General features: G+C 39.7%; 1 long non-coding RNA gene across 1 annotated transcript; it reads right to left on the bottom strand.

Moving 5' to 3' along the window:
• Nucleotides 1-9,566: 9,566 nt before the first annotated feature.
• On the bottom strand, nucleotides 9,567-18,221 carry LOC123610906. The gene is made up of 2 exons (XR_006718335.1): nucleotides 18,185-18,221; nucleotides 9,567-9,699 (listed from the first exon to the last, which is right to left on the bottom strand). It is a non-coding gene; the product is annotated as an uncharacterized LOC123610906 (long non-coding RNA).
• Nucleotides 18,222-27,291: the final 9,070 nt, after the last annotated feature.

The following is a 27,291-nucleotide window of genomic DNA, read 5'->3' as shown; positions in this document are numbered from 1 at the left end:
GTTTAACTGATGTACACATGGAAATTACAAGCGAGTTAATACATATCGTTGAGCGCCTACACTGTGCTGCCACCATGTGGCGTAACACGCAATGGGGCGTAGCGGGGTATCCTGGACTTGGAATCAGGCGACCTGCAGTTGGCAGAGTTGTCCCCTGCAACCTATTAGCTCTGGAAACTTTCTGTGGGTCAGGTGGACTGTTATGTGGTTTAAATAACAAGGCGACAACTCTTGCAAACTGTGTAAAGTGGTTATGCTAACACATCCTCAGGGACCTTACACTCGCCGAGTGTAATGCAGGAAATAAATAATACAAGACCCATGCACAATATTGGTAGCAGTAGTAACAACACTAGCTAACCCTTTACGGTTTTACATACCTTAGCTAATGTGGTAGGTTACCTCCTGGAATCCCTCCTGGCGCGGCTCTGGGTTGGGGTAGGCCACGGGGGAGATTCACGCGAGATTTGCAAGTTGCACGTGACCCAGCGGCCCGAGAGCCGCGAAAGTTGCTGCCAGACTGCGGTCGCGGGGTCAGTGGCGGGGCGCTGTCGTGGCTCTTCTGCTTTGACGTTATCGGAGTGCAGCAGCGCCTGGGCCCGGGGCTCCTTCTGCTCCCACCAGATCTCCAAGTTCGGGTAAGGCATTTGTGCAGCTTCGAGGAGGGCCACCCCCTTTACAGGGTCACCAGGAGTATGTGGGTTAAATGTGGTGAGAGTCAATGGGATCGTCTCCGTTGCTTTGGTCCAGAGTTTCTTGCCCAGCTGCCTGCTCTTCTGACCTGGCACTTCAGGCCACCAGCAGATGCAGAGACTACATCCTTGGCAATAGTCTTCTTTATCAGCAACCCTTTGTGGCTCCTGATTAGAAAATTTCCTCTGATCCTCCATCTTTCCCCTTGCTCACTTTTACTTACCCATTTTCCCCCATGTAGGGTCTAATCCCTATGATAAAACCGTTATTCCATGTCAGTCATAGTGGTTCTTGTTCCCTGATGCAACCCTCCGTGATACATGGTCATGAAGACTTTTCTAAGCATTTCACATATATTTATATATCTAATTTACAACACAAGCTTGGTGAATAGGTCCGGTTTTTGCTGCATGTTGAAGATGAGGAAATAGAGGCATTGAAAGGTTAAATAACTTGTTCAGCATCACAGAGCCACTAAGGCACAGAGCTGGGATTTGAATCCCAGCTTTAGTTTGGCTTCAGAATCTGTGCTGTTATTCTCCACACCATACAGTCTCTCCTGATTATTATTTTAATTGCTGTTGTTGTTGGAGTTCAGTGGTCAGGAGAGAGCCATGAGGACTGAAGTTGCCTCTCAGGGGCAGTGAGGTTTGGATGGAAAAGCTGACCCTGAGAGTACTGGTCCCGAGCATCAGAACAGATGTAAGCTCCGGACTAGGGTACCAGTTGGCAAGGAAGAAAGGACAGGCAAGCAGTCAAAATTAAGTCCGAGGTCCCAGGCTGAATAGAAGAACTGGGTTGGTTAGGTTCTTAGAAAAATCCCACACAGGTTAGCTTGGGAGAGATCTAGCCATGGGCATGGAAAAACTGGTTAAAAAGCTGCAGATCAGGAGTGGGAATCCAGTAGGAATTTAGCTCCCTGACGCAATGATTGTGGCCTGAGCAAAAGAAGAGGAATGGGTAGTCAAATTACCTTTTTCTAAAAAAACATTTATTTATTTGAGAGAGAGAGAGCTTGCATGAGAGCGCAAAGTAGGGGAGGGGCAGAGAGAAAGGGAGAGAGAGAATCCCAAGCTGGGATTCTCTGCCCCCAGCTCAGAGGCTCTTGCAGGGATCCATTCTACTACCCTGCGATCATGACATGAGCTGATATCAAGAGTCAGATGCTTAACCAGCTGAGCCACCCAGGTACCCCCAAATCAGCTTTTAATACCCACCTTCCTAAATCCCCTTGCCTTGGCACTGAGTGCAGGGTCTAGGGTGGCTTAAGTCCACAAGCATATATATAGATATATGTGATATATGGATATATGTGATTTGTGCTACATCCCTTCCTTTGGGGGCCCATCTTCCTTGATTCTGTGTGGTTCACGCGGGGAACACCAGCTCCTTCACTGTATCCCTAGGTCCAGAGGGGAGCATGCCACCAGACTTGGGCAATCAGAGCTTTGTTTGTCAGACTGTTGAGGACAGTTTAGGTTGGAGTTGGCTGCATTTCTCTGGCCTCAGCGATTGGTTCATGGATGAATATATTATATCAGCCGGACCGATCAAAGCTATCAGAATGGTATCTTTTTCTCTGTGACTTTGACCGACAAGTACGATGTAGATTGAGCTAACTTGTGAGCCATCTTGCCCAGCCAAATGAAGGTATCTCTCTTTTTAGAGAAGATGAGCTCAATATGCAAAGAAAAGCAAAACTGAGAGAGCTCAAACCACTCTATTTGAGTTTCTAGATACAGTCATACATGAAGGTGTAGCTCCAGCCTGTGTTGTCTAATATAGTAGCTACTAGCCCGTGTGACTCTTGGGCAGTTGAAATATGGCTAGTCTAAACTGAAATGTCCTGGAAATGTAAAATATACATCAGAGTTTGAAGATTTAGTGTGTAAAAAAAGAAAGAAAGAAAGAAAGATGTCTCATTGATGGTTTTGACATTCTGATTACATGTTGAAAGTAGATTGATTTTGGATATATTGGATTAATTAAATGTATTATTAAAATTGATTGCACCAAGATCTTTTAACTTTTTAAATGTATCTATGAACAATTTTTAAATATGTATGTGTCTCACATTATATTTCTGTTCACTGTTCAGGTACAGTAGCCAGTAACTTCCCTTTTTTAATGAGTCTAATTTGAATTGTCATTTGCAAATGAAAGAGTTAGGATAGGCACATATTAGATCCCAGCTTGGGGGGTTGGGAATACACAGGAGCACCAAGCAGAGGTTTGCATAAATCATCAGGGTGGAGACCACAAGACATTAAGCCCTCCGTGTGTGTGGTTCTTTGATTTCCCAAACACGTCCTTTTCCTGTTTCTTTTCTGAGCACTAGGCACAAGTTTACAAATGTCAGCTAGACATTTCTTTTTGGCCAGTCCCTATCACAAAGTCAACATGTTTGTAATGAAATCGCCAGGTCCTTCTGGTTGCGTATCAAAGATTCGAAGTCATTCTTAATCTCACCAACCTCCCCTCCTTCTTGATTTTCAACAAAACAGACTTTTGAGCCGGGATGGATTTTTAAGATCCTCTCGTTGGGTGCAAACTCAGTTCATAGATATGAAAACTGATTGAGTTGTCGTTCTCCATGCTCTTGGCCTGTCATGGCTCTTCCCAGATGACAGAAACAAACAGTTGCTGCACTCTGGCCCTACCTTTCTCCAGTAGAAAGCCACTGACCCCCTCCTCTGACTCCTGACACTGTAATTGCTCAGGTTAAATGATCTGCTTGGTTGAACTGACACCTATGGTACCAACAAATGGTGATTAGTTGTGCACCCGATAAAAGCGAATAGTCGAGGAGTAGAGAAGTTATACTGATTTTGTTTCATTTGCTTATTTTTATGCAAGAAGAGGCATATGGCAGTAGACCCATTTATTTTGTCAAATTAATATTGGAGAACAAACCTTATTCATGGAGTTAAAAATAATTTAAAAAGTGTACCTCAGTATTAAAGGTGGAAGAAAGGAAGGGGGCAGAAAAAGGAATGTTTAGGAATAAGAGACAAAGACAGACCTCAGGAATGAGTCAAGGAGAGAATAATAAATGGGTATTTTAAAAATGAAGAGATAAGGAAAGATTGAGAAACACGGAGACACATGGGGAAAGAGACCTTTAAATGAGAAAAGTAATCACTGTGGAATGAGGGTTCTTCAGATTCCTAAGCTGTCTTCTCAAGAAGGATTCCTAGCAGGTCAAATCAAGGACAGACACCCTCTGGGGTGGTGATTACATGGGTCTTCTGGGGAGAATAGGTAGGAGGCATCAGGGAACTAACAGCTAAGACTCTGGACAAGGTTGGGTGGGCAGGGTGGGGTGGAGAATTTTCAGGTATAACACTGGATGTTTCTCTATAATGCCTGAGACTTAGCCTCAAGTGGGGGCACCTCTCAACTTCCTGTGGAAGGGGCTGTAACATACTGAGGTGTCTTAAACAACAGAAATTGCTTTTATCACAGTTTTGGAGACCAGAAGTCCAAGATCAAAGTGCCAGCGTGTTTCGTTCTTCTAAGACTTCTTTTCCTGCTTGTAAACAGCTGCCTTCTCACTGTCCTCACCTGGCAGAGGGAGAGAAAGTTCTGATGTCACTTCCTCTTCTTTTAGGGACACCAGTCTTAATGAATTAGGACCCACTCTTATGACCTCATTTAAATGAAGTTATCTCCTAGAAGCCCCATTTTATTTATTTTTTTTTTTTCAACGTTTATTTATTTTTGGGACAGAGAGAGACAGAGCATGAACGGGGGAGGGGCAGAGAGAGAGGGAGACACAGAATCAGAAACAGGCTCCAGGCTCTGAGCCATCAGCCCAGAGCCCGACGCGGGGCTCGAACTCACGGACCGCGAGATCGTGACCTGGCCGAAGTCGGACGCTCAACCGACTGCGCCACCCAGGCGCCCCTAGAAGCCCCATTTAAAAAAAAAAAATTTTTTTTAACGTTTATTTATTTTTTAGACAGAGAGAGACAGCATGAACGGGGGAGGGTCAGAGAGAGAGGGAGACACAGAATCTGAAACAGGCTCCAGGCTCTGAGCTGTCAGCACAGAGCCCGATGCGGGGCTCGAACTCACAGACCGTGAGATCATGACCTGAGCCGAAGTCGGACGCTTAACTGACTGAGCCACCCAGGCGCCCCTAGAAGCCCCATTTTTGACTACGGTGAGACAGTAGTGACACAGTTCAGTCAATAACAAGGATCAAGTTGGAATGTTGGGATATCTGAGGTGAGAAAGCTCTCTCCCACCTCAGCAGTGTGGTAGGTGTGGGAAAGGGGAGTGAGGCACCAGGGGTGGAGGGTCTTGGCAACGTGACAATGATGGGGTGGGGAGAAATGGCCAGGGGGACGAGACTTGCCTGCATCCGTGCTGAGCAGTTCCTCTTGTCATCTGCCATCTGCCACGTAACAGAGATAGGAGGAAAACAGTAGTCTGAGGGGATCAGAGATGAAGTTAGCTCTGCAGCCATAAAAGTGAACTTATGATGACCCACTCAAGAACTCTGTCAGGAAAAGGGATGTGTTCCGGCAGAACTGGGTTCTAGTGTTTTCACTGGCAGGGGCTTTGTTTCCTTTTTTTAAATTGCCCACACCTTCCTCAGGCTTGTGACACGTTGGAGACATAAGGAAACTGGTACGGAGGGAGACAGCAGGTGACATGGGCTGGTGGACATGGGAGGACTGGTCAAGGGGAGTGAAAGAGAGAGCGAGAACCCCACATACAGATGAGCTCCAGGTATACTAAGAAGCCTGTGGGTGCTTCCTGTAGTGGAAAACCCTTATTATCTGCCTTCTGGTTTATTACTGTTAAAGACCTTAATGCTAAATGCTGTGTTCCCGGTCACAGATGCGGACTCCTAGTCACAAGTGTGACTCTTGGCTGCTGCCCCGGAGATGGACAGCTTTGAACCAAGGGCTGGGATCTGGTGTGCGGATCAGGGGTTCCTTTGCATGCACTGTCCGTTGTAGTGGAGCTGGCAGAAAGCCAGCGGAAGCCCTCCTCCTGCTGTGTCCTCATATGCAGATGCACTTTGAGAAGTGTAGTTCCAAGTGCCCCCTGTGACCGGCCTCTCTTTAAGCCAGCGAAGAATGTAATGGAATAGAATCATAATCAGCGTGTTTACACATCAGTTAGGGTTATTAGAAGAGAGAAGCAGGAAGTGACTAGAAGCTCATATGCAGAAGAGCTGGGCCTTTTTGCAGTTGGTAAAGGAGAGACAACAAAAGGGCTGAGTACTAATGAAAATCAAATTGCCATTTAAGTTTAAATACCTTGAAGGTCTTGCTTAAGCCATTTAGCAAGCTGGGCCAATTTCACAGTGGTCGGTATCTCCAGAGCAGCAACTGCCTGTAGTGGGTATACAGAGCCCCTTTATCAGAGGCCAGGATAGGAAAAGAGGCAGCGGGAAGTCTTTAGGGGTGTAGCACATCAGTGGGCACAAGCGCCCATGCACTTCCTGGCAAAGTAACTCATCGTCTCTTCCCTCCCTCAGGTGCAGACTCATGAGCTAGAATGCAAGCAAAGCGTGTTTAGCAGCAGAAGGACCAAAGTAGGACATTTCTTCTGTGAGGGCTTTGTGTCCAGGGGATAGAAAACCATTGGAAAGCTAGGCCAGCGTGTAGAAAAGACCAGTGTTTAAAGATTTGTGTGAAAAAAAATGGAGGAAATCCTTGGTGCCTGGGGTGGGAGCGGGGAGGGGAGTGAATGTGTGTCAGAGGAAGGTGTGACATGGAGAAAATAAGTAAATAAGACCTTTCTGCCTTAATCAGTGAGCTCAGAAAAAAAGCTCCAGCTCCCTCATCCTGGGTCACCTACTTCTCTGAGTTCTCACATTCCCCAAGTCCCATATTTATATTTGTTATTGTACTTCTTGTTATTTACTCTTTCTGGCATAGAGTTGGAAGCCCCATATTTTATTATTTAAATTTTGTTTAATGTTTCTTTATTTTTGAGAGAGAGTGAGAGAGAGAGAGAGAGACAGACAGACAGACACAGAGTCCAAAGCAGGCTCTGGGCTCTGAGCTGTCACCCCAGAGGCCGACACGGGCCTCGAACCCATGAACTGTGAGATCATGACCTGAGCTGAAGTCAGATGCTTAACTGACTGAGCCACCCAGGTGCCCCTGGAAGCCCAATACTTTAGAGAGAAGGGTAATTCTTTGCAAGGTTTATTCTAATTAATTGTAGGGGTCAGTGAGATAACTATTGCCGTGTTCAGAGATCCAAGGTTGAAATTCCCCAGGATCCTACTCTATGTGCCACAACTTTTTGGGAGAGTAGAAGCCAGGGTCGGGTGTCTGAATGGTGGCCAGTGCTTGTGAGACACTTGCTTTCTGGGATGCTGCAGGTCACACGGCTCTGCTTTTACCTCGTGACCACAGCAACCTCAGAGATCCAACTCTGAGGTAACATGGACGCAGTGCTTCTGGTACTTGCTCACAAAAGTAAACTGTCTCAGAATTTTGCAAAGTTCAAATCCTTTTTTACTTTAGGGCAGAGGTTGGCACACTTTTTCTATAAAGGGCCGTATAGTAAATATTTTAGGCTTTGTGGGCCAGTTTTGATTGAAACCACTCAACTGGGCCATTGTAGCATAAAAGCCACCACATATGATACAGAAATGAATGAGCAGGGCTGCATTCTAATAAAACTCTTTTTACAAAAACAGGGGGCCGGCTGCTGGCTAGATTTGGCCCACAGGCCATAGTTTGTTGCCCCTGATATAAAATAATTTTTATAATCTTCTCCCCTCTGAAACTCTTGCCACCCCCAGAATAAGCTATACTGCATAGTTACTAGGAGCGATGGGAGGGTCTTGAAAATTCAAGGTATTTGTTTTGGTGCTTTTCTTTGGGATCTTGGCCCTTGATAAGCTCAAGCATATATCCCTGATCAATTAGCATTTGAAAACCCTTTCAGGGCATGAGTTTCTGAACAGAGTTCTTAAGAAAAAAAAATTTTTTTTTTTTTTAAATTTGAGTATAGTTGATACACAATGTTACATTATCTTCAGGTGCACAATATAGTGATTCAATTTCTCTGTTTGTTATGCTCACAAGTATAGATACCATCTGTCACCATGCAATGCTGTTACAATATCGTTGACTGTATTCCCTGTGCCATACCTTTCATTCCCATGACTTACTTATGCCATAACTGGAAACCTGCATCTATACTCCCCCTTCATTGATTTTGCTCATCCCCCCACCCCTGTGGCAATCATCAGTTCTCTATATGTACAGGTCTGATTCTGCTTTGTGTTTGATTGTTTATACCGAACAGAGTTCTAAGTGTCCTCTCCATTGTTCTGTGTATCAAAAGACAAGTTAAATACCAAGATTCTATCACATCTACCTAGCAAATCCGGGATGATGGAACAATCCAATGGTCCCTAATTAAAAAGGAGTCTCTAAAGTGTTTCCACATAAAAATAGAATTCAGGATATCACTAACTAAAGTTAAAGAAATGTAGGTTGGATAAATGCAAATGTAATTTTACTAGAGGTTGTAATTTTGCCTACTTGCTAGCTAAGATTAAGAAAAATGGGGCGCCTGGGTGGCTCAGTCGGTTGGGCGTCCGACTTCAGCTCAGGTCATGATCTCACAGCTTGTGAGTTCGAGCCCTGTGTCAGGCTCTGTGCTGACAGCTCAGAGCCTGGAGTCCGCTTCAGATTCTGTGTTCCGCTCTCTCTCTCCCCCTCCCTTGCGCTCTGTCTCCCTCTCTCTCTCAAGAATAAATAAAACATTAAAAAATAAATTAATAAAAAAAAGAAAAATGTTTTCCTGTAGCCTCATCAAAGGGTCATGATTAGACTCATGGGTTTTGCTGTCAAATAAGTGCAAAATAGTATATCAATGTTGTTTTAACTTGTGTTTCTCCTATTAGGAGGGAGGTAAGCATCTTTTCATATGCCTATGATACATTTCTTTATCTGTGAATTTATTGGTTGGTGTCTGTTGCTCTTTATTTTATTGGGTTATTGATCTTTTTTGCTAGAATTTTTTTAAATAGCCCGTAGGTACTTATGGGAAGTAATCTTTTTTTTTTTTTTTTTTTGATATAAATTGCATTTTCCCAAGTGTGTTCATTTGTATTTTAGTTTTTCTTATTTTTTAAAAAAGTTTTTTTTTATTTCAATTCCAAGTAAACATACAGTGTGATATTAGTTTCAGGTGTACAATTTAGTGATTCAACACTTACGTACAATACCCAGTGCTCATCACAACAAGTGCAGTCCTTAATCCCCATCACTTTTTAATCCATCCCCTTCTCTGGTAACCATCAGTTCTCTGTAGTTAAGAGTGTGTTTCTTGGTTTACCACCCCCCCTTCTCTCTCTCTCTCTGTGTGCCCCTATGACCATTTGTTATGTTTCTTAAATTTCACATATGAGTGAAATCATATGGTATTTGTTTTTCTCTGACTGACTTATTTCGCTTAGCATGATACTCTCTAGCTCCATCCACATTATTGCAAATGGCAAGGTTTCATTCTTTTTTATGGGTGAGTTATATTTCATTTATATTTATATAATTATATAATATATAATTTATATTTATATAAATATATAAATATAAAAATATTTATATTTCATTTATATGTATACCACATCTTCTTTATTCATTCATCAATTGATGGACACTTGGGCCATAATTTGGCTGTTGTAGATAATGCTGGTATAAACATTGAGGTGCGTGTCTCCCTTTGAATTAGTATTTTTGTATTCTTTGGGTAAATATCTAGCAGTGTAGTTGCTGAATTGTGGGGTATTTCTGTTTTTAACTTTTGGAGGAACATTCCTCCATACTGTTTTCCAGAGTAGCTGCACCAGTTTGTATTCCCACCAACACTGTAGAAGGGTTGTTTTCGCCACATCCTCACCAACACCTGTTGTTTCCTGTAATGTTGATTTTAGCCATTTTGACAGGTGTGAGGTGGTATCTCATAGTAGTTTTCATTTGCGTTTCCCTGACGCTGAGGTATGTTGAGTATCTTTTCATGTGTCTTCTTTGGAAAAATGTCTACTCATGTCTTCTGCCCAATTTTTAATTGGATTATTCATTTTTTGGGTGTTGAGTTTTATAGGTTATTTATATACTTTCTATCTATATCTTTCTATCTATATCTATATATCTTTATATATATATACACATATATATATGTATAAGTTCTTTAAGTTCTCTTTATCAGATATGTCATTTGCAAATATCTTCTTCCATTCCATAATTTGCCTTTTAGATTTGTTGATCGTTAACTTCACTGTGCAGAAGCTTTTTATTTTGATCAAGTCCCAATAGTTTCTTTTTGCTTTTGTTTCCCTTGCCTCAGGAGACACATCTAGTAAGAAGGTGCCTTGGCTAGTGTCAAAGAGGTTACTGCCTGGATTTTCCTTTAGGATTTTAATGATCTCAGGTCTCACATTTAGATCTTTCATCCATTTTGAATTTATTTTTGTATATGGTGTAAGAAAGTAGTCCAGTTTCATTCTTCTGCATGTTGCTGTCCAGTTTTCCCAATACCATTTATTAAAGAGACTATCTTTTTCCCATTGGATATTCTTTCCTGCTTTGTCAAAGATTAATTGACCACATAGTTGTAGGTTGTACATTTTTATTTTTGATAAATATTGCCAACCATAGAAGTCATACCACTTTAGACTCCACCAGTGATTATGAAAATTCCTCTTTCCCATTGGATGCAAATGCGGCAGTGTCAGTGACATTTTTCTTGATATCATTTTCATTAACCCAGTATTCAGTTTTTATCTTTTTTGTTTCACCCTTTTTTAAAATATAATTTATTCTCAAGTCAGCTAGCATACAGTATATAGTGGAGTCTTCACTTCAGGAGTAGGTGCCCATGATTCATCACCTACATGCAACACCCAGTGCTTGTCCCAACAAGTGCCCTCCTCAGTGCCCATCGGATATTGTATGTTTTCACTTATATGAGGAACTTGAGAAACTTAACAGAAGACCATGGGGAAAGGGAAGGAAAAAGATAGTTACAAACAGAGGGAGGCAAACCATAAGAGACTCTTTAAAAAAAATTTTTTTTTAATGTGTATTTACTTTTGAGAGAAAGGAAGAGAGTGTGAGCAGGGGGAGGGGCAGAGAGAGAGAGAGAGAGAGAGAGAGAGAGAGAGAATCTGAACCAGATAACAAACTGAGGGGAGACTCTTAAATACAGAGAGCAAACTTAGGGTTGATGGGATTGGGGCGGGTGGGGTGGGAAAATGAGTGATAGTTTTTATTTTTTTAATGTAAAAGATTTTTTCTTTTTTCTTTATGTTTTATATAGTCAAATAGAGAAGTCTTATCTTTTTGTTTCTGAAACTTAAGTCATGTAAGAAGATCTTCCTTCTTTCCAAGTTGAAAAGAATATACCTATTTTTCTTATATGATTTCTTTTTATATTTAAATGTCTAATCAATTTGGAAATTATCTTTGTGGGTAGTGTGAGAAGAATTCAATTTTATTTTATTTTCCAAGATACTACAACTATCTAGTTGTATCTAGTTATCTAGTTATATCTAGTTCTATCTTAGCATTAAAAAGTCATTTTTCTATGATTTGAGATGCAATTTTTTCATATATCAAATTATCATATACACCTGGGTATATTTCTTGACTTTCTATTCTGTCTACTCATAGGTTGATATTATACTGTTTTAATTTTAAAAGATTATAATATGCCTTAATATCTTATAGGGTAGCCTCTTCTCCTTTGCTCTTCTTTTATCAGGATTTTTCTCAATGTTTTTTTTCTTCTTTCTTCTTCCAAATTAACTTTATAATTAAGATGTCTGGCTGTAGAAAATGATTCTCTTGATATTTTTGTTAGGGGTGCAATAAATTTATGAACTCAGAATTAACATTTTTTATGATATTGTGTGTTCTTGTTTAAGTATGTGCTGTATCTTTTCATTTGTTCATATGTACTTTAGTATCTTCAATGAATATTTATAAGCTTTTCTTTTTCAAGAGTGCTTTGGCTACTTGGGGTCTTTTGTGGTTCCATACAAATTTTCGGATTGTTCTAGCTCTGTGAAAAATGCTGGTGGTATTTTGATAGGGATTGCAGTAAATGTGTAGATTGCTTTGGGTAGGATTGGCATTTTAACAATGTTTGTTCTTCTGATCCATGAGCATGGATCTTTATGTCTTCTTCAATTTCTTTCATATGTGTTCTATAGTTTTCAGAGTACATATCTCTTACCTCTTTGGTTAGGTTTATTCTTAGGTATCTTATTGTTTTTGGTGCAGTTGTAAATGGGATTGATTCCTTGATTTCTCTTTTGTTTGTAGAAAAGCAACAAATATCTGCACGTTGATTTTATATCCTCTGACTTTGCTGAATTTATGTATTAGTTCTAACAGTGTTTTGTTGGAGTCTTTTAGATTTTATGCGTAGCCTGCAAAGAGTGGAAATTTGACTTCTTCCTTGACGTTTTGAATGCCTTTTATTTCTTTTTGTTATCTGATTTTTAAGGCTAGGACTTCCAGTGCTGTGTTGAACAACAGTGGTAGGAGTGGACATCTCTGTCTTGCTCCTGATTGTAGGGGAAGGGCTCTCAGTTTTTCCCCATTGAGGATGATATTAGTTGTTGGTCTTTTGTACATGGCCTTTATGGTGTTGAAGTATGTTCCTTCTATCCCTCCTTTGTTGAGGGTTTTTATTAAAGGATGCTGTGTTTTGCCAAATACTTTTTCTGCATCTGTGGAAAGGATCATATTTATTATCCTTTCTTTTATTAATGTGGTGTATTGTGTGATTGATTTGCAGATACTAAACCATCCCTGCAGCCCAGGAATAAATCCCACTTGATTGTGGTGAATAATTCTTTTAATATGCTATTGGATTTGATTTGCTAGTATCTTGTTGAGAATTTTTACATCCAAGTTCATTTGTGTCTGGTAATTTTGATAGTGTGCTAGACATTGTACATGCCGCATTAAAAAACCCCTGGATTTTGTTGTCTTTTTCTTAAGGATGTTGGGTTTTGTTCTGTCAGGTAATTAATTTAATGGAGGATCAGTTTGATGATTTCCAGGCATATTTTTAAAATATCTTAGGATAGACCTATAGTAGGCTTTACTCTATGGCTAGAATAAGGCAACTCATTTTTAGAATTTTCTGAGGTCTCAGTTGAGTTCTTGAAGTGTTTAGTGAGGTTTCTTCACATTGCCTGGTTGGAACACCCATGTATTTGTGTACACCTATGACCTCTGTAGTCTCCACTCAATGCACAGATCTTAGCACCAGTAGCTGTTAGCTGTTTTGCCTCATCTACAGATTCCAACCATGTGAAATTTAATCTTTGTTCAAAATGTTAAGATCTATTTGCAGATTTCTTGCTCTATCTCTCTGTGAACCTTCTTTCTTCTTTAGTACAAGGTTTCACAGATTCCATCCCCTAAAGGCCCTGATCTCCAACCTCTGTCTCTTTAGGTGATAAATCCATTATGCTCTGCATGAACTTATCTCCTTGAATTGTGGCCCAGCAATTTCTTTCATACAGAAGGCCAGGGAGATCATAGGATTTATCTCATTTACTTCCCTTCTTTTATATACTGCTTATTGTCCAACATCTGAAAACATTTGCCTCATAGATTTGTCCAATTTTACAGTTGTATACTATGAGAATATTAGTTTGGTATAAGTTACTGTCATGGTCAGAAGAAAAAGTATGGTTATTATGTTTTTTTCGTTTTTTTTTTCAGTCCTTATTCTTTGGCATGATGTTCAGGAGGAAATTTTGTAGATTAAATACGCAACAAACTTATCCTATTTCCTTTATTTTGTAGGATTCTGAAATCTTCATCCATGGGGTTGACTATAAATATGTTCTTATCTCTATAGCAACTCTCTAAATCATTTTAACAACCACATTTTGCCTTTGAGTTTTGGCACTTTGTCGCATTTGCCTCTGAGCTTGTCACTATGTTGACCCTCAACTCTTGCGGGACTCTATCCTGGCCTGAGCTCACTCTGTATGTTTAGGTCCTAACCTTAAATTTCATGCCACAGCTGTGCCCTTGCCTAGTCCTTGTGTTTGGGTATACTATCAGCTCAGGCAGGATTCAGTTCTTCACAGAATAGGATGAGAGAAATAAGCATCACCAGTCTCTAGAGTCACTATAGAGTACAAAGACACTCCAGTTCATGTGGGCATGGCCTGAGAATTCAAGCCAGCAGCCCCTGGGGTTGTTGCTACTGACAGCACACCCTTTGCTGCAAACCTCAGAGGGATTAATAGTGACTTTGCCTCTAAAGCTTATACCCTTTGTGGTTATGAGGCTGTCACTTCCCTGCAATTATAGATTCATACAGTGCAGCTGCTTAATTCCCATAGAGAGCCAACATGGTTTCTCACTGTCATGCTGAGATGTTCTTTCCAGAGGGTTTTTAGAAAGACAGCATCCCCATTCCTAGCCTTGCCTTCTCCTCTACCAGGCAGCATGGTGAAAAAGTACAACTATTCTAACAAAACGGTGTAGGGATGCTGACTCCTTTTATTACTTTATCCTGGGCTGAAACTGTGGGCTAATATGACATCCAGTCACAATTTTATTTTGTCTTCTTTGACTTACAAAAGGCTTAGCTTCTCCCATTTTATTTATAGAAACCAACATATCAAAGGAGAGAATAAAGGAAATTTTTATATAATATGGCTCTTAGCAAGAATCTGCAGATGTGCCTGCTTTCCTTCCTCATTGCAGATATACAGTCTCTGGAAAGGGCACATAGAGACCCTGCCACACCTTTTTAATAAATAATGATTATAGTCTATGGGTTTTGTTTAGCTTTGTGAGGTGGAAAAGCCCCTATATGGTGGTGCCAGGAAATCTAGGCCCCACTTAGGACATTTTCTGGAAATATCCAATACATCACTTAACATGAATATGTTGTGACTTGATTCAGAGCCTTTTTTTATAAAAAATTCTTAGGAAACTTATTTCCTTGACTATGGATGTTGCTTTATTTCTTCTCTTTTAGCATTCTAAGAATTAAGGAGATTTCTTGTCAAAGAATTAATCAGAGACTTAATTTGGAAACAACGCAAAATAAGTATTAATTTCATATCGAAGCTCAAATATCTTGTCTTGCCCGCTGTGATGTTCTTTATCTCCTCTGTGTGACTGAAATTTTGGGGTGTATTTCCTGGGCCTCAGTGAAGGGTATCATCCAAGTCCTTCTGGAACCTACTCTTTCCTCCAACTATACTGCCAAAAGCACATCTTTAGTTGTTGTTTGGACTCCTGGGTAGTACAGAAACCTACTGCATACATCACATGGCCTTCTATAAGGGACTTAAAAGAGAAAGGAACTGCAGTTCCTCTTCTCTGTGTGACACTGTCTTTGATTCTTCTTGTCTTCCTCTGGCTATTTTCTTCCACTCTCCTACTACAGCGTTTCCTTTACTGGCTAGCGTGCTCCTGCTGGGTTTTAGCTGAGAGGCTTTTCCCAGGCAATTATTCAGCCTCTGCCCCTCTCTATGGTGCATTCCTATATTGCAGCCACATTACATTATTAAACATTTTCATGATAAACAATTCAGAGTAGCATTCAAAATTAAAAACATTCATCCTGAGGCAAATAGGAACTCTAGTTTATTGGAATGTGCTTTAACAATAATCTGATTTTTTTCAGAAGCAGGTTATCTAAATTACAATCTGAGTCACTGGGTATTAGATATCTTTTCAGGGTCCCAGGGCCCAGTGACCCTCTCTGAATTTGCTCTTGGTTCTCAGCAATATGGTTTTCTCTGAAGCTGTGAGCTTTTCTCACAAGAGCTGATTTTCTATTAGAAAGTTTCCCCCAACTTCTCTTTCTTCCCACACCTCTGAGAAATAGGAGCCAGCTTGCTTCCTCCATCATCCATTAGTTCTAGGTGAACTGCATTGTGCTGTGGTATTAATTAGGTGTGCAGTTTGAATAATGCACCAAGCTCAACACCATGTTAATGAACAGGCCTTTAAAATTCTCACCATTTCTGAAAGAATTTTCTTTATTAACCCTTGAGACACTCTCTAGGGTAATCTCAAATTCTAGGGTAATCTCAAATTCTTCCTCATGTGTTTCTTAAGTAAGCAACATTGCATTTAAAGAATGGCTCAGATCTACCTCTAATGAGGCAGGGCTGCAAAAATGGCGGATGCACTGCTTCCCGTATCCTCCAGGACTTCACAGCTCCTATCTCAGTACCTCAGTTTCTCAGGTGCAAAATGAAGATTTATAACAGTATCCAGCACTTAAGGTTATTGTGAAAATACAGTGATTTGATGAATACAAAGCACTTTGCACAGTGGGTGAATGTTAGTTACTATCACTATTATTTGAAAAGACTTGTTATAAGTAACACATTTTAAAATCAAATCAGCATTGTATTTATCACTGTCTCTCTAGTGCCTCAGTACCGTTAACTGGATTTGTGGTTTTGGTCTTTCCAGGCAGAACCTGAATGAACTCAGGGCTGTGACTGACTTTAACACCTTTCAGTAGACCACTGAGGTACTGTATCCGTGCTCTGACTTACTGAGTTTCACCTATCCTCTCAGTGGTCTTTGCTACCAGTTAAGATAGCCTCCAGTTTTAGCTTTGTCCTCCTTCTCTTCCTCTCTCCCCAGCCACAAGTGAGTATTTACACAGGCTGAGATTGGAGAATGCTATAGACCAGGAAGCCCTATTGGCATTTGCAGCTGAGTCACCTCCTCAGTGTCTGTTCCCTATAGCTGGCCCAAGTGTCCTCCTGGCCCCTTTTCTGTCACATCCTGTTTTAAGTAATAATCCATTCAGATGGGATCCTACTCTTACTATTAAGAAGTTGTCTATTTTCAAGGCCAAAAGTCTCAAGTTTCAGAAGGAAATAAATGTAGGAAGACCAATAGTGATGACAAAGTATGGTACTAGGGCAAATTACCATTTACCAGGCTGAATGTGTGTGTTCCTCCAAAATCCATATATTGAAACCTAAACCCCAAAGTGATGGTAGTTGGAGGTGAGGCCTTTGGGAGGCGATTAGGTCCTTTATAAAGGTGTATGTAAGGTATTAGTGCCCTTGTAAAAGAGAGCCCAGAGAGCTCCTTTGCCTCTTCTACCATGTGAGGTTGCAATGAAAATATGACTGTCTGTCAACAGGACATGGGTCCTCACCAGACATGACACTTGTCAGCACCTTGATCTTAGACTTCCCAGACTTTAGAACTATGAGAAATAAATTTCTATTGTTTGCAAGCCACTCAGTCTATGGTATTTTTGTCATAGCATCCTGAACAGACTAAAATATAAGATAACTGGAAATGTGCCCTTGCACACTAGAATGACCCTATTACCCGTTTATCCAGATTGGTCTCAGTTTATATTGTGATACTAGGAATTATTTTTTTATTGAGATGTAATTGATATGTAACATTAATTAATTTCAGGTATACAACATAATGATTGGATCTGTGCATATAAATCTAGTTAATATCCATCAGCACACATAGTTACAAATTCTTTTTCTTGTGATGAGAACTTTTAAGATCTTCTCTCTTGGCAATTTTCAGGTACACAAAATAGTATTTTAAATGATAGTCACCATGCTGTATATTACATTCCCAGGACTTACTTATTGAATAACTACAAGTTTATACCTTTAGACTACTTTTCACCCATTTTGCCCCCCCCCCCCCACCAATCTATTCTCTATTTATGAGTTTGTTTTTAGATTTCATGTGTCAGTGACATTATACAATATTTTTCTTTCTGTCTTACTTATTTCACTTAGCATAATGCCAACAAGTCCATCCATGTTGTTGCAAATGGTAGAATTTCCTTCCTTTTAATGGCTGAATAATGTTCCATTATATATATTTACCAGTGTATCTGTATCCATCCATCGATGAACACAGGTTGTTTCCATGTCTCAGATATTGGAAATAATGCTGCAGTGAACATGGGGGTGCAGATATCTTTTCAAGTTAGTGTTTTGATTTTTTTGAGATACATACCCAGAAGTGGAATCGCTGGATTGTATGGTAGTTCTGTTTTAATCTTTTGAGCAGCCTCCATACTCTTTTCCATAGTGGCTGGACCAATTTACATTCCTACCAAAAATGCTCAAGGATTCCCTTTTCTCAACATCCTTGCCAACACTTGTTGCTTGTCTTTTTGATAATTTCCAGGCTAAGAGTTGTGAGGTGATATCTCATTGTGTTTTTTTAAAGTTTTTATTAAATTTTTTTTAATGCTTATTTATTTTTGAGCAAGAGACAGAGTGCAAGGGGGGAAGGGGCAGGAAAAGGGAGACACAGAATCTGAAGCAGGCTCTAGTCTCTGAGCTGTCAGCACAGAGCCCAGCGCGGAGCTCGAACTCACGAACTGTGAGCTCATCACCTGAGCCGAAGCTGGGTGCTTAACCGACTGAGCCACCCATACGCCCCTCATTGTGGTTTTGATATTTATTTCCCTGATGGTTAGTGATGCTGATCACCTTTTAATGTACCTATTGGCCATCTTTATGTCCTTTTTTGGAAAAATGTTCAGCTCCTCTGCCTATTTTTTAATCAGGTTATTTGGTTCTTTTTCACTATTGAGTTGTACGAGCTCTTTATATATTTCTGGATATTAATCCCTTACCTGATATATGATTTGCATCTATTTTCTCCCATTCCAAAGACTGTATTTTCATATTATTGATGGTTTCCTTTCCTGTGCAGAAGCTTTTTGGTTTAATGTAGTTACCCCTTATTAATTTTTGCTTTTGTTACCTTTATTCTTGGTGTCAAATCAAAAAAATCATTGCCAGGACCAATATCAGGGTACCTACCACCTATGTTTTTTCTAGAAGTTTTATGGTTTTATGGTTTCAGGTCTTACATTCACTAGAAATTATTATTAGTGTCCCTCTTTCATTCTTAGAAGTGTCTTAGTTTGGACAGTAAATTTCCACCTTGAACTGTTGTCTTGTTATCACTGTCCAAATTGTCTTATGACAAATTAACTAATGTCAAGTTCTCATAGATACCCACCTTTGCATTGCAGCCTGGTGGTTTTTTAACAATTCTATTATAAACCATCCTGGAGAGTTATGTTGATAATTATGTTTAAAAGCCTAACATAAGCATATTTGTGGTGAAAGGTGTGATAAAACTAGGACATCAGTCTCTACCATAGTAGAATAGAAAAATCTCTTCTCAGGTGACCCCTCCTGAAACCTTTCTTAATTGCCCAAGACAGGTGAAGAAATCTTCTGTGCTTACATAGGACCCCTGTACTTCTATCTCTTCTAGGATTTACCGTATTATATTCAAATTAACTTTGGAATGTGACTGTACTCTTTGAAGGCAGGGACTATTTTGCAATTATTTGTGCTTTCCCAGGGCTTTGCACAATGCCTGGCACTAGTAGGTGTTAAAAAATGTTTGTTGTTTGTCACGCTCAATTGAACTCTAGGCTATTTTTATCATCTCTTTTATTGATTGACAAATTAGTCAATTTCAATCAATAGCTGCTGCCCATCTACATTATAAAACAAATTAAACTGATGTTTTATCAATCATGCAGTCTACCTACCCAGCCTGTGCTTCCAGTCTTCCATGTCTGAAACATCCTCTTTTCTACCTCACATGAAGGCAGGTGCGTCTCTTTCCGTTCTCCCTACTCTCAGTAAGTCTGATGACACCCCATGTTCCTGGTCATCTGATCATAAGGCACCAAAAATAAGATTTTAAGATGGACACAACACCTACCTTAGCCAAGAATTTCTTAGTAGAATCCTGTTAGGGACCATAGCCAATCCCAGCGATACATTGCCTCAAGGCCTACAAATAAAGCCGATGATCCAGGTGAAGATGTTAACAGTTTCTCTGGCCAAAGTCACCATTCACCTTTCTGGAGTCTGCAATAGGAGCTGATCTTGATAAAAGAAACTGATCAAATAAGAGAAACCAATTAGAACTTAGAATAATTCTCATTCTTTGCCTGTAATTCTGGTAAAACACTTGAAAGTAGTGGTTCACATATGGTGTTTACACACTGTGGATTTGAATGACCTAAGCTATTGTTATCTTGCTTTACAATGAATAATTGAGATTTGAGCACTGCAGGATGAAAAAAAAATGTTTCAAAAATCCAAAGTGTCTATAGCAATTTCTGCCTTTCAAGTGGGTAGGGTGACATATTTCATATCAGAGGAAAAATATACATCTGTACTACTTCCTCCTATTCATGGAGGCCAGAAGGGGAGAAAGAAAGGAAAGTCTCTGTCAGGTTTTGGGGGTACCAAAGGTGGAGATAACCCATTGTTTTGTCAAAGGACATAAGTGATTTTTTTTAATGCGTGCAAAAGTGAGCATAGAGCTAGATTAGAGTGGAGAACTAAATTCCTCTCCATGATAAAATGAGGGGGATTGAAATATGAGATTTGAGGGGAGCAGGTAGTTAAGCAACAGGTAGAGGTGGTTGAAGATTTAAGTATAGATTAGCTATTAATCAAATACAAGCTATAGGTATTGCTTCCATGCTCCAAATTGTCCCAAATTCCAATTGATCCAAATCTGTAATAACGTCTGTTTGCTCACCATGCTTTTGGGGGAAATCATGGAGCCACCGAGTTCTGCCTCTGTGTTGTCTAAATTGAATATGGCAGAGTTTCTGGAACTTTAATATACATGCACATCACTGGGGATCTTGTTAAACTTGCAGATTTTGATCCAGTAGGTCTAGGGTAGGGTCTAATATTGTGCCTTACGAATAAGCATCTGGATGTTACCAATATCACTGGTTTCAAGATCACATTTTGAATGTTGGGGAGAGAGGCAGGGGAACCATAGGCTAGAAATACAGGTGAACTGTCACATTCAGTGAATTGAGAAACTTAGAAAAACCTTGAGAACATAAATCCTAGAGATCCTCAGATGTCTTAGGGCAGAGTATTAGAGTACCCACCAAATACTGGAAAAAAGGATGGAATCAGTTTTATTAAATCGCAGAGGGCAGCTGACACTGGAGTTACAGGCATTTGAATTACTTTCTGAGTTTTTGGGCTTTTGGGTTTTAGGGTCAAATCTTCGAATCTTTCCTGATTTGCTTTTCATGATCTCTTTTCCTGTTATTTTTTGTTTTTTTTGGTGTGTTTTTTTTTTTTTTTTTTTCTTAAATTCTCCATTGTTTCTTCTTCTCCTAATCTACAGTTTGCTCACATCCAATGCATGGTCTCGACTGGAATCCCAGGAAGGAAAGTCAAGCTTGCCCTGAAAGTGTCACCCCTAATTAATATCCTAGAAGGCCACCTTTCATTAGTATTCAGGCCTGGTTTCAGCCCAGATCATTAATGGACTCTTTTCTCTGAGGATGATAATTAGGTGTGACGCTGATGTTCCCTGCCAGTCTGGGGATATGAAGAGCTTTATCAATGTGGTGGACTCATCAGAGAGTTAAATGGCATGGTGGGAAGCTATTCCACCAAGAAAACATCTGACATTGTAAGCAAAGTTATAGCCATCACTAAACCTGACGTTGCTGCATAACCTCACGTGAGGTTCATGTAATAGTTGATGGATGAGAGCAGTAATACTCCATTCACGTATGGAGTGGCTGGCTGATGTCAGAAAGCCTTATGCAGTGTTCTCAGCTTTCCTATGGAGTCACCTGTAGACACGTTAAATGTAACAGAAAGGAGAGTTCCTCCTCTGAAATGAGTTCTAATGTAGGACCCTCCCCATTCTGACTTGGTTAATATGAATTCTGGAATTATAAATCACATGTTTCCCAAACCTCATTTTTTTCTCAGCGTTTTACTCTGTTGACCATTATACAATCTAGTCTTTTATAATTTTGTGTATATCAAAGCTATGAATGCATTTATTTTATCACCTTCCCAGTGGATATATTGGATATATATCACTTTTCCCTGGATATATTCACAGAGCACTGTCTTCCACAATATTATGCAAGCATTTCCCTCCCTCTCTCTAGTATTTCTTAGAGCTCTGGCTAAGTCTGATACATGGGGGTATGGACAGCAGCTCTTCTTGTGTGGCAAGTCAGTGATTAAGGTGGGATATGGAGGCTAGTGCCATGGGTAAGAACAAGGCCCCAAATCGGGTAGGGAACCAGGCCAGCATACCAGACCTGGGGCCACAATTACCTGGAAAGCAAAGCAGTGCAGGTGGTCTACCTTCCACAGGAAGGGATAGGACTTGTAGTTTTATAGAAGCTGGAGAGGTAGAGAAAAGCAGACAAGAAAACTGAGGATTATAAGAACAGCTGCAGAATCAGGCTGCTTGCTGAAGCCATCATCAGTCCCTGGTGTTTATAGATGCTTCTCATTGAGGTCACACCTGTTCCCTGAGGTCACTGCTTCTGGACCTGCAGGGAGAGGTGAGTGAAGTAGCTTGCTAGAGTGGATGATGGAGTAGAGATAGAGAGCACAAAGAAAGTCAGTTCCTGATGTAGACACTATGGATTATAGGATGTCTTCAAAATTATTGGATGACCCAGGAGGACTGCTGTCTAAGAGGGAGAGCACCAATCATATTGCAATCTAGACTTTAGAAACATTTATATGGAACTGGTATTAACTTTACTACTAGCACAAAGGCTAGCACCAAACACATGGTATGTTTGTTCTACTGAGCTGGGCAAAGTGCGAGCAGGCTGGGGTTTGTCCTAGTGGAAGCCTTGGGTGTGTGAGTTGGGTAGCAGAGAATCGATATGAGTTATAAAGGGCAGAGATGTTGAGACAATTGAACACAACAATAAAAGGAAGGCTGCGTGTTGGGAGAGAGGCTATCACAATAAGGACACAGTATGAGAAATCCAGAGGAGGGGCATTATATTAATTCAGTCACCCACTAATGTCTTCTAGTGGCCAGCTTCTTTCATTCTTCCTGATCTCCATCCTCAGCGGGATGCTTTTTCCTCAGGCTTGACCTCTCATGGTGATGAGATGGCTGTTGCTGTCCCACAGTTGCATACGGACACAGCTACAAACAAGGTCATGAGAGTTGTCTCTTTCAGGTACTCCTTCATAGAGAGGTTCTGGTAGACCTCTCCTCATAACTCTTTGGCAAGAACTTGGATCCTGTTTATTCCTCAATCACTGATAAGCAGAATGAGACTTCCGTGGGTAGGATCTTTTGTGCTGAGCAGAATGTATTCCTTGAGGCTGGGGGGCTGGCATTGGAGCTAGACTCTCTTTAAACTAGCTAGAAGAGGGTGGATAGGTAAGAGTTTGGGTAGGTCACCATCAATGTCTGTTAGAACAGAGTTAAGACAGTTTGGGCAGCTCTTGGAGTCAGTCCTGGTGAAGGCCAAAGTCTAGTGTCTGGTGTACATGACACACTTAACCTCACTTCTGATAGAATACATGTTGCTCTGTTAGTCACTGAACTGTAGTTTTTCTGAAGACCATGCATGCAAGAAGGGTAATGAAGGGCTACATCCCCAAGTCACGATCTTTAGGAGCAGAGCCCATGTGTTCCCTTCAGTGTTATAGGTGTGTGTCAGGGGAGCCTTCTTTTAGCATACTGTCCTTAGCCTGTTTCATTGTATAGCTCTACTGATGATCCACAAGAGAAGTTTGTCTTGGTCCGGTGACTCATCTGTGTAGTCTTGGTTTGAAGACTAACAATGTGGATGCTCATTCCCAGATTCCTTTCTCCTTACTAGCTAGATGTCTTTCCACAGCACTCTCTGCCCTTCTAGCCCCTGTGTTCCTTGCTGTAAGCCTAGGCTCATGTGCTTTCCAAGGTCAGCTTCAAAACAGTGGGGAAATGCATTTTTGTCTGAAACTTCCAGACAGCCTTGTGGGGGAAGGGGAAGGGAACAGGAACCCCTTTTATGGCACCCCTAGTCTTACTGGACAAGTGTTCTTTCCAGTCTTCCTCTTCCTTATGCTCATTCTTCCAGATGTATTTCAAGTTCAAAGAGGCCAAAGTGAATGGTGCTTTCTTCCTAACCAACATTTTTTTTTAAAGTTTATTTATTTATGTGGAGAGAGAGAACGCATGCATGAGTGGGGGAGGGGCAAAAAGAGAGGGGGAGGAGAGAGAATCCCAAGCAGGCTCAGCGCTGTCAGTGCAGAGCCTGATTCGAGGCTCATACTCACTAACCGTGAGATGATGACCTGAGCCAAAATCAAGAGTCGGACACTTAACCGACTGAGCCACCCAGGCGCACCCCAATCAACTTTTAATCATGTTTTCCACTTACTGTTGAGGTAGTTGCAAATACATTGTAGTTTTAGATTAGGAAGAGTGCCTCATTCCTATTTCATCATTTTCCTGGTAACACTTAGTTATGAATTCTTTGGCTAAATTCAGTTGGAAAATGAAATTATCCTTATTTCATTCTCAATTTCTTCATGTGAGAAAGTCACAAAAGGTACTTTTTATGTTCTGTCTTCTGAGGTTTAAATGCCAGTCTAACCTCTTATACCCTTGACACTTTGTCCCAAGATGGTTTGACAATGGAGACATTTAGGATGCTATAGGATATTTCATAACTTTAAATATTTTATAACAAATTAAATGTTAATTATATGCTGGTCAGGGAAGAAAATTGCTGGAGTATTTAATTAACATTTAATTTATTAGTCATCAAATATTTAAGTAGCTCCTGTCTCAGGGACTTTTCCTCCTCATTAGTTGTAAGTTAGTAACACGTTATCATTGTTAGTTGCTATAGATTCTACTACCCAGGTATGGATATCCTCTCTAGATTTCTTTAAAAAGATCTTTGCATACATGTACAAGGTAGAACGTGATACAGAAAGACATGTTTCTAATTCCTTCTTTCCCTCAAAGTTGATTGCTATGTAGACGTATTATTTGGATGGTAATTTACAACCTTTTCATGAGCAACAACTTTGAAACATGTAGGGTGGGTAGAATCACTGCTATTTGTAGGAGTTGGAATCTTAGTGCGGTTGTGTAACCTCCCAGTGTCACACAGTCAGTGGCGGGCGTGGCATTTGATCCCAGATTTTCTTCCTTGAGGTTTAGCCGGTATCAGGATCAATGTCAGGTGGTATTTCGGTCTCAGAAAGGTCCTGACAGTTCCTTCAATAAGCCGCTTTTGTGTTTCGTTTCTAATTTATCATGAACAGAAAATGTGGTCTGTAAATGATTTTCTTGAATATATTTTTATTTTAGCAAAGTATAGAACTAATGTTTTTGTGATTGTATCATGGACATAAGACAAAAATATGTATTTTCTGTTTGGAGCCATATGATTCTTCATATGTTTAATACATTTATTGCTTCTATTATTCAGTTTATTGATTGCATTAGTTCCTCTATGTGTTTGCTTATTGTTTGTCTGCTATGTCCTCTTATTTTTGAAAGAAGTATATTGAATCTTATTAGTATGTTTGTTAGGTTCATTTATTTCTTAAATTCTGTTTGCATTTCCAGTACTTTTTGCATTACATATTTATCTGCTGTGTTATTTGGTGACTGTGGCATCTTCTTTATAAGTAGTGCGTCCTTATTATTGCACAATATTTCTAAGACATCTCTGATGTTTTTATAACTTGTCTGATTTTTAAAATGCTCCATTCAGTTTTCCTTCTGTTTATATTTTCCCAGATCTCTTTGTCTGTTTCTTTTTTTCAACCTTTCATTATCACTTTAAGTATTTCTTGTAAGCTTGAATTTTTTATTGTTGTTGTTAAACAAAACTGATTGTCTATTGGTTTTTAAAGGGAGAATTCAGTCGTGCACAGTTCAAAGACAGGCACTCTTGATATTGTTCCATCTCTTTTGCTTTGTTTTGTATTCATTTACATAGTTTAGTCTTCTTTTTATTTCTATGGCTTACTGAGATATAATTGAGGCACCCTAAATGAACATACTTAAAATGTACTATTGATCAGTTTTTGATATACTTGATATATGTATACATTTGTGAAATCATGTCTTCAATCAATATAGCATGCATTCCGGTCACTTGCAAAATTTCCTCGTGTTTGTAATCTGTCCCTCTTTTCACCTGTGGCTTTAGAAAAGCACTTCTGCTTTTGGTAATATAAATTAATTTGAATCTTTTAGAATTTTATATGAATGGAATCATAGAGGATATATTCTTTTTTGCCATTCTTTCAAATGGCAGAGTGATTTTGAGAGTCATCTACTTTGTGTGTATAGCAGTAGTTTGTTTCTTTCATATTCCATTGCATGGATATGCCACAATTTGTTTATCCGGTGACCTGTTGATGAATTTTTGAGTTGTTTCCAGTTTTTGGAGTTTATGAAGAAAGCTCTATGAGCATTCATGTAGAAGTCTTTGTATGGACATATACTTTCATTTCTTTTGGGTAAATATGTAGGAGTAAAATGTCTGGGTTCTATGGTAGGTGTATATTTAACTCTACGACACTACAAACTGTTTTCCAAAGTGGTTATGATTTTATATTCTGACAGCAGTATACGAGATTTTCAATTGTTCTGCATCCTCATCAACACAGAGATTATAATAGGACCCAGAGTCTGCACGACATAATATTCTCAATGTCCCATTACTTGACATGTAAGGAACCAGGAAAATGTGACCAGTTCTCAAGGGAAAAGACCATAAGTAGATGCTAACCCTGAAGTGGTCCAGACGTTGGAATTATCAGACAGAATCTTTAAGCATATATTATTAACTATGCTTCATGAGGTCAAGGCATAGCATACTTGAATGGAGAAATAAGAATTTCCTGCAGAGAAATAAAAACTATGAAAAAGAGCCAAATGGAAATTTCAGAACTAAAAAGTACAATATCCTAAATAGAAAAGTTTACTGTATGAACTCAGTAGCATAGTAGAGAAGACAGAGGAACAAAGTCAGTGAATTTGAAGATAATATCATCTGAGAAACAAAGAAATGAAAGATTGAAAATGTTAATAGAGCCTCAGAGACCTGTGGAACAGTATCAAAAAGTCTAATATATGTGTCATGGCGATCCTAGAACAAGACGAGAAAGATATTGAGGCAGAAAACATATTTTAAGAAATAATGGCTAAACTTCTCAAACATGGGGAAAATAAACCCATAAGTTTACAGATTTAAGAAACTCAGTGAATCTTAAACAGGACTCACTCAAAGAAAGGTGAATCTGGCTACATCAGAGTCATACTGATGAAACTAAAGATAAAGTCTTCAAGGTGACTGGAGAAAAGTGACACATTACATCCAAGGAAGCAATGATTAGAAAGACACTGGATTTCTCATCAAAAACCATGGAGGCCTGAAGAGAGTAAAAGAACTTTAAGTGCTGAAAAAAATGAACCATCAGCCACAGATTCTATGTCCAGTGAAAATATCAATCAGGAATGATGGCCAAATAAAGGTATTTTTCTCAGGTAAAGGAAAGCTAGGAGAATTCAGCAGCAGAAATAAGAAATGCTCCTTAAGAAATGCCAGCGAAAATGTTCAGGATGATAGGGTCTTCAGGAATAAAGGGAGAGCAACAGGAAATGCAAATCTCTGGGTGAACAGAAAAGATTATTTTTCTCTCTTAAGGTTTTAAAAATGCGTATGACTGAAAAAAGCAAAAACTTACGGGATTTTCAATATATGAAGAAGCTATACATACAACAATTAAAGGTCAGTGGAAGGACATAC

The sequence above is a fragment of the Leopardus geoffroyi genome, chromosome C2, assembly GCF_018350155.1.
Source record: "Leopardus geoffroyi isolate Oge1 chromosome C2, O.geoffroyi_Oge1_pat1.0, whole genome shotgun sequence".
Taxonomy (NCBI): Eukaryota; Metazoa; Chordata; class Mammalia; order Carnivora; family Felidae; genus Leopardus; species Leopardus geoffroyi.
Note: the sequence above shows the minus strand (reverse complement) of the source record. Positions and strands in the feature narration are given on the sequence as shown.